A 13,680-nucleotide genomic window follows, 5' to 3' on the forward strand; every position below is an offset into this window, starting at 1 on the left:
AAACTACTATAAAGAACAAAGGTAATTACTTTGCTTACATAACTTACACTTTAGATTCTCATTTCCTGAATGCTGGTATCCAGAAAAAGCACATACATCAGTCACACACTCTACCATGTTCAGTATTTTTAATTCTCATAACAAAGCACACGCTTCTCACTGCGAGGATCTTGCAGAGCAGCGTCAAAAGCATTAGGATTTGAGTCCCATACGTTGACTTTAAGAAACTGTACACGCTAGCTACATACTGTTTCCGTAAAAACGTATTTGATCAGTGAATTCCAAGTAACATGCTATTTCAGGCTTGCACTTTACCAACAGCTTTCTCCTCTAATTTGAACAGGGGCTGGACCAGATAACATCCAGAGGTCCGTTTCAAACCTAAATTGCTTCACGATTAAGAAAAAAGAAAAAAAAGGATTCAGATCCAGCCACATATTTATTGTCCCTGGAACAGAGCAGCCAGCAGGACACACTATGGACTGGCAGCTGTGCGAGATGATCCTCCACAAAATTTGAGACTAGAACTCAAAGCTTACCAGGTGTATGTCTCTATATAAATACATATAAAATACACAGACACTGACGTAACAAATGAAATGTGGTGAATAACCTAAGAAAAAATTACAAAAGGAACAAAAGTACAAGAACAAAGGACAAACACATTGCCAGAAAGAATTTTATCCAGACTGCTACAAATGCCACAGCACAGGGTATTTCTGGCTACGGACTCGATAAAGTAGCTGAGCATAAATTGCTCTCAAGTAACTTTTTTTATTCCAGGACCAGGTTCTCCTACAAATCAGGTAACTTTTTCAATCCAGCAGAGCCTTCCGCGTCTACAAAAGGAGCTTCTCTATTCCTACAGGTAACAGGCCTGAACAATCCCTAGGACTCAAAGAACTCAAAAATAATTACCTGTCCACGGAGAACAGAAAACGTAAATTAGAACCGCAATCAATTTACACTGGGAAGAATCATCGTACAGCCTTTGACACAAAGTGACAGGCGACTGCTGAATGGAAATACCACAGCTTACTACTATTCCCTGCTGCGGAATTCACTCTTAATTTTACAAAAAAAAAAAAAAAAAAAAAAAAAAATCAGAGGGTGGCTGATTGAAGGGTGGTAAAGAGCCATTCATGCTTCTAAACCCTCCTCAATAGATTTTGTAATCAGTTATGACAACACGGTACTTGATCGGCACTCCGCAGCACAGCCGGTCACCGCCGAGGTACGCGCGATGACCCGGGCCCGTCCTTTCCTCCGCCTTTTTTCTTTCGCGTCGCCACACGGCGACAGGTTCGGGAGGCCGGCGCCCAGCCCGGCGCAGGAGGCCGACGGAGCGCCCTCCCCGCCTCGCAGCCTTCCCACGGCAGGCGCTGCCGCTCGCCCCGGCCGGGGCGGCGGGCACCGAGCCCGGCATTACAACACCCGGGGCGCAGCCGCGGCGGGGGGAGGCGAGGCGGGCTGCCAGCGGCCCGGCCCCGCCAGCGCCGTGCCGGCGGCCCCCCCCCCACCCACGCAGGAAACCGCCGGCCCCGGGCAGCCCCCGCGCCGGCGCGGCGCCCACCCGGCCTCCCGCGGGCCGCGGCCCGACCCCCGCCGGCGGCCCCGGGCCGGGGAGCGGCGGGGCAGCGCCCCCAGCGCCGCGGCGGGGCAGGGCGGCGCGGCGAGCCGCGGCGGGCGCTCCCCGGGCCCCCGGCGCAGACGGGCCGGGGCGGGAGAAGCCGCCGCCGCCGCCGCCGCCGCCGGCCGGGGAAGCCGCAGCGGGGCTCGACGGCGCTGCCAGGGGCCGGGCCGGCGAGAGCGAGCGCGGGGGCGGGAGGGGGGCGGCAGAGCCCGCCGGGGCAGGGCCGCCCGACGGCGGGGGCTGGCGCCGCACCGGCAGCGGCCCGCGCCCCCCCGAACGGCGCAGGGTAGGGCGGGAGGGGCGCGGCGGCGCTGCCCGGGGCGCCCCGACGCCGCCCGGCCTCCCGCACGCACGCACGGCCGGGGCCTCCGCGGCGCGGCCCGGCCCGGCCCGGCCCCGCACTCACCGGCGGTGGGGGCTCCTCATCCTCCGCGGCGGGAGGGAAGGCGAAGGGGGAGGGGGCCCGCTCCCCGCCGCGCTCCGCAGGCCGTTCCCGGGGCCCCGACGGCTCCGGCGAGACGGGGGCGAAGGCGGGTGCGTGTCGGGCGGGGGAGGGCGGGCGAAGGCGAGGGCAGGGCGGGACGGCGCGGCCCGGGCTCGGCGCAGGCTCCGTCCCGGCAGCGCTCCCGGCGCGGCCCGTCCCTGCGGCGCGCGGGCGGGGCGGGGCGGGAAGGAGCCGGATTCCAATCACTGCAGCCGGCGGCTCCGGCCGCGCGCACGGCGGGGGGTGGCGGCGCGGGGCGGGGGCGCGAGGCCAGGCGGGCGGGGGCGCGCGCGCGCGGCCGCGCGCGCAGCAGCAGCAGCCGCCGCAAACGGCAACGGCCGCCGGCGGGCGTCCTCGCGCGGCTCTGCTCGCGCCGCCGCGGCGGCCCCTCAGGGGATCGGGGACCGGTACCACCACCCCCCCCCCCCCGCCCCGTCCCTTCCCCCGTCGCGGCGGCCGTGGGCGCTGGGGCCGCCGCCCCTCGCAGCGGCCGGGCCGGGGCCGCGCCCCGGGCCCCCCCCGGCGGCGCCCGCCGCCTCCGCCCTGCCATCAACACGCGCCGTGGGCGGCAGGGCTGGCGGGGCACCCCGGGAAAAAAAAGTTGGCCGGGAGGAACTGGCCGGGCCTGCTCTTCCTCCCCCGTAGCCCCTCCTCGGGCGGGAGCGCAGGCCGCCGCCAGCCGCCGCCTGAGCGAGCTTGTCGCTAGGCTCCCTGCCCCGCTCGGGCGCCCGCCCACCGCCCCCAGCCCCGGGCCCGGGCCGCTGGCTTAGCCCGCCGCCGAGGAGGGCTTAGCCCGCCGCCGAGGAGGGCTTCCCCCGTGAGGGGGGTGCGGGAGCTGCGCTGGGAAGGGCCAGGGAGGCGTGAGGGCAGGAGGCGGCCGAGCGGGTGTCGCGGAGGCGCTGCTGGCCGAGAAGAGGGGCTGAGACGGGAGAAGCGGCGAAGGCTGGATATGGCTGCCGGGCCGGGAGGCTCCATCCAGATGCTGGTGGAGTTGGCGCCATGGAAAATGGACAAGCTGCCAGGATTCGCGGAGTAGGTGGGGTGGAGGATTACCGGAGCGGCTTTGATGTGAATTAAAGGGGGCCTGTGCGTGAGCTGGGGTGGGCAACGAGCAGGCGATGGCGGCGGCAGCGTCACGGGGAAAATCAAGGGCCTCAGACGGGCCTTGTAGCGTTTGTGGGAAAATAGCTCTGGAAAGGTTGACATTGCAGTGCCGTATGAGGGATGGAGTTCCATTGCAAAGGACAGAATTGTTTGTTTGCTTTTTTCCGTTTCCTGTATCTCTAAATAAATAAGCCCAGTGAGTTAGATTGGAATACATTATAACCTCTGCAATGAGCTGCTTTGCTCACTGATAAGGTTGCTGAAGGCCGTGATTTGCATTGCGTTTCCAAGCTCCTCGTCATTAGGACAAATTAGCAAAGTAGTAATTTGTCTGTCTGTCTTCAAGTGATGTCTCCCAGCAGCAGCGCAGAAGGAGCTTTAATGACAGTATGTCGTACGACGAGGAGACCGCACGGTTCCCACCTGGGCTGCTTTTTTTAATCCTTCACTCAACAAAGCGGCAGCGGTTGTGTTGTTGACGTGGTCTTCCCTTTCACTTGTCCCGTCACTTGGTTTTAATGCGCCAAGAACTTTGTACACAAAGCCGACTATAGGGGGAAATGAAGATCATACGGCTCATAGAAACCTCCTCAGTTTCCCTTTGCTGCAAGACCGAAACACCCTTCAGGACACGCCAGCAACTGCCAGTGTCAAGACGCCTGCCCAGATAAACTGTTTCTAGAGAGTAACCAATTGGGAAGCAATCTCGCTTATCGGTGCCAAATAGCCACGTGTGCGTACGTTGTGGGAAACACGGGCTTGCTTATTTTGTTGCTCTCTCCACAGCCTAGCTCCATTTTTGCATGCTGGTATCAAGACAGGACTTGTAAATGTCGTGTCCTCCGCTCCAGAGTTGTCACCTCTGGACGAGAGATGAGAGCACTGGCTCTGCAATATCGTTCACGCACGTTAGACTCACGGATCGTTAGGCGAGTGCTTAGCTTGCATACTATCCTACATAGCAAAACAAAAGAGGAAGTATAATTTCAAACTTATCAACTTCACAGACTCCTTTAAAATGTAGGCAGTTAAAGGCACACCTACCAGTAAGTGTAGGTGGCCAGATACTATGGTGATAGGCATTTAAAAATACAAGTCTTGTCTTACTAGACTTTTTGAAATTTTTTTCCGATGACCATCATCCAGAAAAATCTGACAGTGTCCAAAACAAAGACAGCCTGCAAGAAAGGCAAAATCACAGCTTTCATGCCAAGCAATACAGAACTTGTATGCTTATGTTTATAATTTCAAAGGAAAATATGAGTCTGCTGTTCTTCCACTCTGTCTACTATCAGATTATAGCAACAGAATAGACACTCAATATGGAAGAAGAATGCAACATGCGTGTGTGTGCTCCCAACCAGAACCAAAGCTGTTAGAGCTAGCATCTCTTTAAGTAATAATCTGTGTGGTAATCCAGTCCTGTGCTTTTCAGATGTTGGATATTGGTTTAAATCCAGTATGCGTGAATGTAGCAAAAGCCACTAGCCTTGAAATCTATTTGATCCCTTGTGTGAAATGGATCAACTATTTTCATCCGATTTCCGATGCACGTTGCTCAAATTGCCATCTCAGCTAGTACTTTTCAAGGCACTCAGGCACTGAAGGTATCGCGAGTGGTGGTCCCTGGGCAGGTCAGAAATAGTGTTGCTGAGGATGAAGTTTGCATTGCCGTGGCCAATATGCCTATTCTCTGCATAAACGAGCGCTGTGTAAATACTTGTCTTAATCACAGAATAAAGCCAGCAAAAGTAAAGTACATTATAATAACATTAGGGCTGCAGGAGAGAGAACTGAATCCTGATCTAAAATGATGACTCGTAACAACCTTAAAAAGTATTTGGATTGTGATGGATGTCTGCTGAAACATCACATGGGAAGTACGGGTGTCTTTCAAAACAGTGCAGTACTTGCAACGTGTTTCCAGCTTCATACAGGTATAAACTGTCATTTTGGAAACATACAGATTCACAACAAAAGTATGAAAACAATGTGAGTAGACTAAAATTCCTTATTCGCAATCATGCAGCGGTCTGTGTGTGAGAAGGGGATTGTTGACCAATCCTGACATGCGAGATGTTCGACCTGATGATGGAACTTTTATGCGCCGCCTGAGACACCCAATTGTATTTCCCCAAAGGAAAATAACTGTGGCAATTCAACCTAAGATTTTTGTCAAGTAAACCACGAAGAATCAAACCTGGTTTGTTTTGCTTTGTTTACCTTGCAGGCTAGGTAGAGATACCTATTTAAACCAGAAGATGAACACTTCAGGTGATAGGCACTCAGAAAGACCCAGGGTTCCAGTGAGCTAGTTAGCAGTAACAGGCATCTCACCTTGTGAAGGCTTTAGGAATCTGCAAAAACTCAAGACACATCAGGTTTTGGTAACATGAAGTATTTATTTTGTTAATCAAGCAGCGCTCAAATATTCTGTAGTCTGAAAACAAACACATGTTGATTCGACATTTGGCCAGGATGGGATGTGGAAGTCTAATGTGAAATATAGAAGAAGCAGTTCAAGACTGACCGTCATGATGAAGAGAGCTGTATTTAAGAAAAAATTAAATCGTGAATTGGATTGTCTTCCAGCTGCTTTCTTTGTCATTTCCTCTCCAGGAATTTCTTATTAGTTCTTGGAATCACTTGGGAACTGCAAATCTTAAATATCAAAAGATCTTTAAGAACAAAGTGGTATATATATAGGGAGAAGGTCATCCATGTGATAGGCCTTTATCTTTGTAGATCCTTCTTCCCTTCAGTCTCTGGAATTCATATGTCTTAAATCTGTGGTCCAAATATATTTTTGAAAACTGTTTGCAATTAGATGAGTACTTCTCTGTTACTGTTACCAAAATAAATATTCCATGTTACATATTAAAAGAATATTACCCTTCAGCCAGGGACACAGTTTTTTCACTTAAAATGACGTGAATTTGGCTTTGTCTTTTTTCAGAATCATTTTACTTGAAAGCACATTCTTTTGATTATAGATCTATTCGGCTGTCTGTTACTTAGAAATGTCATGGATTTTATTAAGCATTTTAAATGTAAGCGTAATTAATTCAATAGGGTGGAATCAAATCTCTGAAGGGTGTTTTTTAAAAATTTCTGCTAGTGAAGCACTGATAGCAAAAAGGCAAGAGTATTCATCAGCACTGCAAGCCCCGGCCAGCCTTCAGTCCAGCAAGCGTGATGCGGAACTGAGCACGGCGCGGCACCGGAGAGCACTGTGGAGATACTCCAGGGAATAACAGCTCAATGTGCAGAGCACAAGGAATGCGCGCAGGCACAAGGAAATGGGAAACTGTTCCCACAGCTTAAGCACTTGGTGTATTTCAGTATTACTTCTGGGATTCTGCAGACTGGATTCTTCTTTAGCTTTGTGCAGGTGGACAGGGAGGAAGGAGAACATGATGGCTATGCCCGTCATGTGCCTTAGGCAGCTGCTGCAGGGTATGAACCGGTTCCTTACTGAGCTGTGTAGTAGGGAACTCAGCTGCATCTTGCAGAGGGCTGTAGTAACGGGAGCACTTTGCCTGGTGTTACAAGTGCTCTAGGAGACATTTTGCCAGTCAAGAACCAAACTTTCTGTTGCTTTTTGTTTCTTCTTCCTCTGCCTAGTTGAGCTGCATGTTTCTGTTTTATGAACTCCTAGGTACAAAAAACATACTCCAGTCTTTTCACCAGGCCATAATAAACCCTGAGACAACTCTCCTTATAAATACAAAGAAACATTTCAGATTATTTTGTTTTTCTTAAGGGCAACGTTGGGTAGTAAGAACATTAAAAGTCTTACACAGAAAAAGAAAATATTTGTAGGCTCAGCAGAGGCTTCACCTGGGTGCTTCACTCACAGCAGTTTGTTTGGAGAATTAGTAATACGTTTTCCCCTAGATGCATGCAAATAAAATCCTTAAAGTCTTCATTTGCTCTGAGAAGATGAAGTATTTAGAGTTAGACTCTAGTGCTGATTTTAAAATTTATATTCTGAATTAACTATCAGTCTACAGTGCCAAATGATCTACAAGGAAGTTTTAATTACTAGCTTCTCTCTGAGAATGAGTATATCTAAGATATGTTTGTGTTCCTCCACCTTTTATTAGAAGAGGCATTTGTTAGTTTCTTTTACAAGTTTGAATAATCCTGAGATCCAAACCCACACTGTAGTAACATTTCTTCTACTGATGCTGAGGCTTCATCCCCTCAAGCCTTTGTAACAAAAATTTATTTCTTGATAATGATCCTTTTCAGCAACAGAAACTGAACCAATGCTGAAAGAGGAAATGTTTTTCAAACCTGCTGTTAAACAAGGAGAATTCTTTTCAACACAGCAAATTTCTGTCTTGGTGTGTATAACAGCTTTGTCCTCAAGAGGCGTGGATTCAAGTGGATGTGTTTCTGGCAGCTATAGTGCGTAGTGTAGAGATTTACAAAGGTGGACATTTATGAGACTGAAAATGCTATGTTCTTCCAAGCTTGTTAGAATGAAACAGATCTGAATCCTGTACAAAACAAGTGAACCAAATCATTTCAATTAATCAAATCCTTATTTTTTTTCTCTGTCTAAACATATTTTTAACCATTAATGCATTGCTATTAAATAAGAACAAATGCAGCAAAATACTCTCTTCTCCTCTTTTTTCATATTCTGGCAAAACCAAAATAATATAGGTCTACTAAATTAATAATAAGAAAAGGATATGATTGTATTTCAGTCACAGTGGTCAGCTAATATGTCTGAAAATATATAATGAAGTTAAAGTCATAGCACTATAGCTTTTCTCCCTTAGTCTGTAAGATACTTGAATATGTACTGGAACTGGAGCTTGAACAAGTTAAAGAAACACATACAACTAAAAGCAATCCTGACAAATAGTCTATAACTTCCTTTGCCTCCAATGAGAAATTGGCCTGCGTCTGCAAATCTCCGGATTTGGCAGCTATACCTAATTCAGTTTAAACTCCCATTGGCATCAGCAAAAAATTACCTGATTAGTGATGCAGGATTGGATCTAAGATAATAGTATATTAAAATTCCACTATAAATTCAAAAGCTACTGATGGAAATTAAATCGCCAAAATATAAAATGTTCAAAGCAGTTGAACAGTTTTCAGTCTGCATACTCAAAATGCTGAACAATAGTAGCTATTGCATGTGTGACCATCAGGAAACACAGCTGTGCTTCTTTGTGTTACAATTAATTACTTCCGTTGTATATAAAATTGAAAGTATTGGTACGCTGGGGCGGAAAAAGGATATCCTGATACACTGCTCCTATTTCCTTACCAAGGCCTATTGCCGAATATTTCACCATTAATTCAGTTACAATGACTTATCCTGCAATGAATAAAGGAAGGGTGGTTGATTGTTACGCTAAAAGCTACTTCTTCTTTGCATTTTCACTCTCCTACCTTTTTTTCTCATTTTACTACTTTCACATGTGCCCTCTTTGATAGCAATTGTTCACTTTTAAGCAGTTGCACTTAATAATGAAAGTCTAAAATAAACGTTTACTTCACTATCCTTTGACTTAAAGATTGTTCTATTAATTTTTTTTATGCTATGAGATCAGGGAAAGCAGAAGACTTTGTCACTGTCCTTTGAAGGAGTGAGTAAAATCTTCTCAGCTTAAGTATTTGTGGCCAGGTTTTCTGAAGCTGGCACACAGAGATGTAATTTATACCTTTCTGTGCCAGTGAATTTCCCTAAGCTGGAGGGGGATGGGGATTCTTACCCAGAGTTAGGGAGGAGTAGTAACAGCCCAGCATTTCTTGGTTATGCATTCTTTAATTTTTTTGGTGGGAATCGCATAGGAGCAAAAACTGTTTGAAGTTCTACTAAATAGTGCAAATCTGGACCCTAAGGATATACACTGCCCCCAGACTTTAATATCTACTTTTTAATAACACGGACTCTTTTGTTTTTAGAGAACTTCTGAACAGAGAGCAGCTTCTGTGACTGCTTAGGAAATAAATGAAGCCTCCACCAGCCACGTAAGTCTATAAAAGCTGGATAATGTGTTATGTATTTGCTACCGAGAATTTAATCTCTCAGGATGCTCCTCCTAACCTAAAAGTCTGTGAATGTGTGCCTAGATGTAACTAACACCACCAGAGCCTTTCCAATCCATTATAAGATGTGTAACGCAAAGCTGAGTAAGTGACATGGGGGAAATGTGGAGTCCTTCAATGTGAGCACAAATAAATTCTGCCAACTGAACTGAAATTTTTGCAAGTTTGAATTCAGTCTAGTTGGTGTCACAACAAAGTAACAGAAGAATGGCAACTCAGAAAAGCTCCCATTCCAGAAACTGGTTTATATAATACAGATGGCAGAAAATCATCATCCACATAAAATGCAGCCCTATCCTGCTTTTGCTGCAGCAGCTGGCACTGGGAATACAGTCTCAAAGGATAACTATGCTCTGTTGTTATTTCGTAACACCACAGTTTACTCAGGTATGCTAAATTTGATGCGATAGCTAGAACCTGAATCTCTCTGGCTAGCACTATCACATTTCTTGCAAGGATTTTTTGGCCAGAAGTACGTGCAGTGTAGCCCAGCTGCTCTGTAGCATACATGCAGTAAAGCAGAAACTTCCAATTAGTGTCATATATATTGTGTATCCACAATAAATCTCAGTGAATCCGGTATTGCCAGGATGCAGTAGGCTGACTGAATACACTCACACTAGCCGCACAGCACATTATATTACTTTTTACCCCACATTGTTACACAACTTAAAGCATGTGTAACAGTAACTCTGGTCAGGCTTCCAGAAGTGCAGAAATAGTAGTGAAATTTATGATGTCCTCAGTATCAGTACAGGGAAAAACTTCCAGAAAGAAAATGGGTCAGGGAACATGCAGGCCTACCAGTGGCATTGGGTACTGCAGAAGAATATTTGGTTGTGAAAGAACATATTTGGTCTTTGTTTATAATGCACAAATAGAATTTTTATTCCCAAATTAATATTTTTTAATATGAAGCCAGGTTTTGGAAAGTGTGCCCTTCTTCCTGCTCCCATATCTCCTATGCTATCGGAAGTCTAGAGATGTTACCTCATAAAGCACAAATGCCTAAGTGATAATAAAAACTAGGTCTCTAGGTGCACTCAATTTAATGCATTATTATGCTATGTATAGTAAATGGACTATATGACAACAATTTAGGCTCAAATACTGCAGGTATGGAACACATCCACTCAAAGGAAATCAGAGGCTCACTTCTGAGTGTTTTAATCCACGTACATGTTCCATACATGCATATAGGAATGTTTGCATTCATCAATACTAAAATTTCTTTAAATCAAACTAAACCTTGATCCCAACATTATTTTCCAGTCTATGTGCAATTAGATCTTAAAATAATTAAAATCCTGTAAATCATTCTTTTGTTCTGAAATGTGATCCTTAATTATGGCTGTAGATATTTATTAAGCTTTGTAAAAATCCAAAACATCCTCTTTAATGCACCATAAGAATAAAACATTCTAGAAGAACAGCAGGTTTCCTAGCTTGCTTGTAGCAAGCAGTATTCATTCCACAAGCACTGGAAGGACCATCACCTTTATTCAATTCAAAGTTGTATTTTTTTTATCTGTATCTTCTAATTAAAAACAAATCATTAATTCAGTTTCAGAAAGGCCGCAACTCTTTTCCAGTAACACTACACATAGTAAAACTAAGCGGAAGCAGAAGAATTTCCATAACATCTTTGTCATTAATGAAAATAATCTGAATTCTAAAGTAGTAAGATTAGAAAATACTTTTGTAGTGGAGGCAGATTTATTAATGATATTTTATGCATACCAATTTATTATTCCCTAACAGTTAAAATCTGGAAACTTTTCAAGGAAAAACATGTCTTGTTCAAAAGTTTAGCTTCATTCGAAATAAATTCATTCTGCTTGTCCTTATTATACAGAAAAGTCTTGTGACTCAGTCTGACAGTCCTTATTAGTACAACACACATTTGTTACTATTTTCTTTTGATGTAATCTTCCTAAGAGGAGGAGGAACTGTATTTTTAACAGCTATCTAAGGGCATGTTTTGTAGGCATACAGCACAGAATTTATGCCTGAATATAATCTGAATCTCATCCATAACTCTCTGATTTGGCTGGGAGAACAAAGCATTTCATTGTGTATTCAATAATGGTTTCAGCAACCTTATTCACACATTCCTTCCTTTCTTAATCAACAGAAACTGGCTGAATTTAAGATTCATGAGTAGGGGGGGAGAAACACTGCCAAAGCCTATAGTTTTGAAATCACCATTTTCTTCAGTGCAAATCATCATCTCTCTTCTATTAAGAATCTCTTAATGCAACACGTGTCAAGCTATTTTGCACCATGTCCTTTGCTAATGAACTTTGCTCTATTCACTTTTTGCACCCCATTAGCTGGCACAGTGCTATGCTTATCCCTCTATTGCTTCCACTTCCAACAGCTGAACCCTCCAGGGATCACAGTGCACAGTTTAGGAACCACTGTCTTGTGCAAAGGTTAAAGGTCAGAACAGACAATCTGAAAAACAGCAATTTTGAACTGACAGAAAATTGCATGTGTTCTGTTCATTCTTTTGAATTGTGTTTTTCCTTACCCGCATTGTAAACAGAAATTAGGGCTGTGAAGTAAAATCAAAGTGCACAAAGTTGTGATTTCTGATGCTGTACTTTGTAATGCCATCTAAAGCCAAGTCTATCCGTTTATCATGTAACGGCTTAATTAGGTTTAATATAATTAGTTGTATCTTTAAAAATCCTGCATTCCTAAGGGGTGTGGATTAGGAATGCACAAAATGGCTGTTTTTATAAGCCACACTGTTATATGAAGATATCCTTTCATTTGGAAGTATTTCTTGGCACTGGAGCTCAATGAGGACGTTTAAAACGTTTTGTATATTATTTAAAGTCACTTCTGCTAAGAAATGGAAGAACACCCACCTGAACTTATGAAATCAAACTTTGTTCTCAGAGGCATCGATGTAACCTAAGACAGAATTTACCCATTCCTTATAAAGTTACTATAAACAGCATTTGTTGACACAATAAGGTCTGTGACTATACAAGCCTTGCTAAGTTACAACATGTACTGTTAGTACACTACACCTTTTAAGCATACTAACATTTGTTTGTTTAAAACAGTGTTATTTGGTTAATAAAACATTGACGATTGATATACAATGAAGTTGAAACCAATGCTTTTAATTTTTATTTTCAGGTCTGAAGTAGAGAGTACAAGCTCGTGTATGCTTTCTTATCAGTATTACATGGCTGAAAGCTGGCAGCTGTTCACATGCCATATTAATAAATATGCCCAAATCGTAAAGCTTTAACTGTATTTGCACATTCCTTTTATTACTAGACTGTTTTATTCATGTTGGCACAGATAATCCATGCAAGGTAGTTACTCACACTTCATAAACCACACTACATTCTGTTTCTGAAATAACTAGGAACTTAAAGAATATGTATCTAAAAGCAAGGGCACTTGTGGCATCAAGTCAACATGTCAATATATTATAAAACCTAGATTTCTAATATGGTCACTGCAGGCAACAAATCACTCTGTTTCAAATTCTGATGTTTATAAATACTAAACAAATTAATATCTGCTACCAGGAGACAAATATTGCAAATAAACATTAGCGTGCCCAGCATTAGACACTAATAAGTGTGTTCAGTGCTGTGGACATTCACATTATTAAACATAAATACAAATAATCTTTAACAAAACATTTCACCCAAAGTACGGACCGCTGAAGGACCAAAGTAAAATATTTTTCCTTGTTTTGAATTGATTTTAGAAATGTATAATGTGTAAATCCAATATAGTAAAAACTAACTTCTAGAAAAAGAAGTCATAAGAGTGGTTTTTTTTTTTTCCAGATAATAAAAGCAGTTGTCTTCAGAAACATTTAATTTACCCTGTTCTGCAAAAAGAACAGAGAAAGAGAAAAAGCATTAAGATAATTTTTGAAGCCTTTGACTGCAAAGTTATTGAACACTTTTTAATTAGATAAAAGACTGGTCTTTTTATTTGATCATTCAGAGGTACTGTATCTTTCTTTTATTATCTAAAACCCCACGTTAATTAGAATGAAAAGAAATATTTAGAGGAACTTCAGACTTGTCCCAGGCATCTATTACAAGACATAAAACATAAACAAGTACAAATTATTCACCTTGCATATTTTTGTACAGCGTTTATGTTCAGTGATAGTTGAAGGGCCCTATTCTGAATTTTTTTTATATATATATGTATATGCATCTTTCCCCCCTCCATATCACAAAGGTGACATGTGGCAGAAGAGTATCAGCAGTTAAGTGGTATTCTACCCGTGACAGTGAAAATACTACATTATTATTCACAAATTTCTGGTTCAGATATGTGCAAAAATTATATCTTAATATAGATATCAAGGGCAGGTAAGTGGATTCCCTATTTTTGG

The sequence above is a fragment of the Pelecanus crispus genome, chromosome 10, assembly GCF_030463565.1.
Source record: "Pelecanus crispus isolate bPelCri1 chromosome 10, bPelCri1.pri, whole genome shotgun sequence".
NCBI classification, from domain to species: domain Eukaryota; kingdom Metazoa; phylum Chordata; class Aves; order Pelecaniformes; family Pelecanidae; genus Pelecanus; species Pelecanus crispus.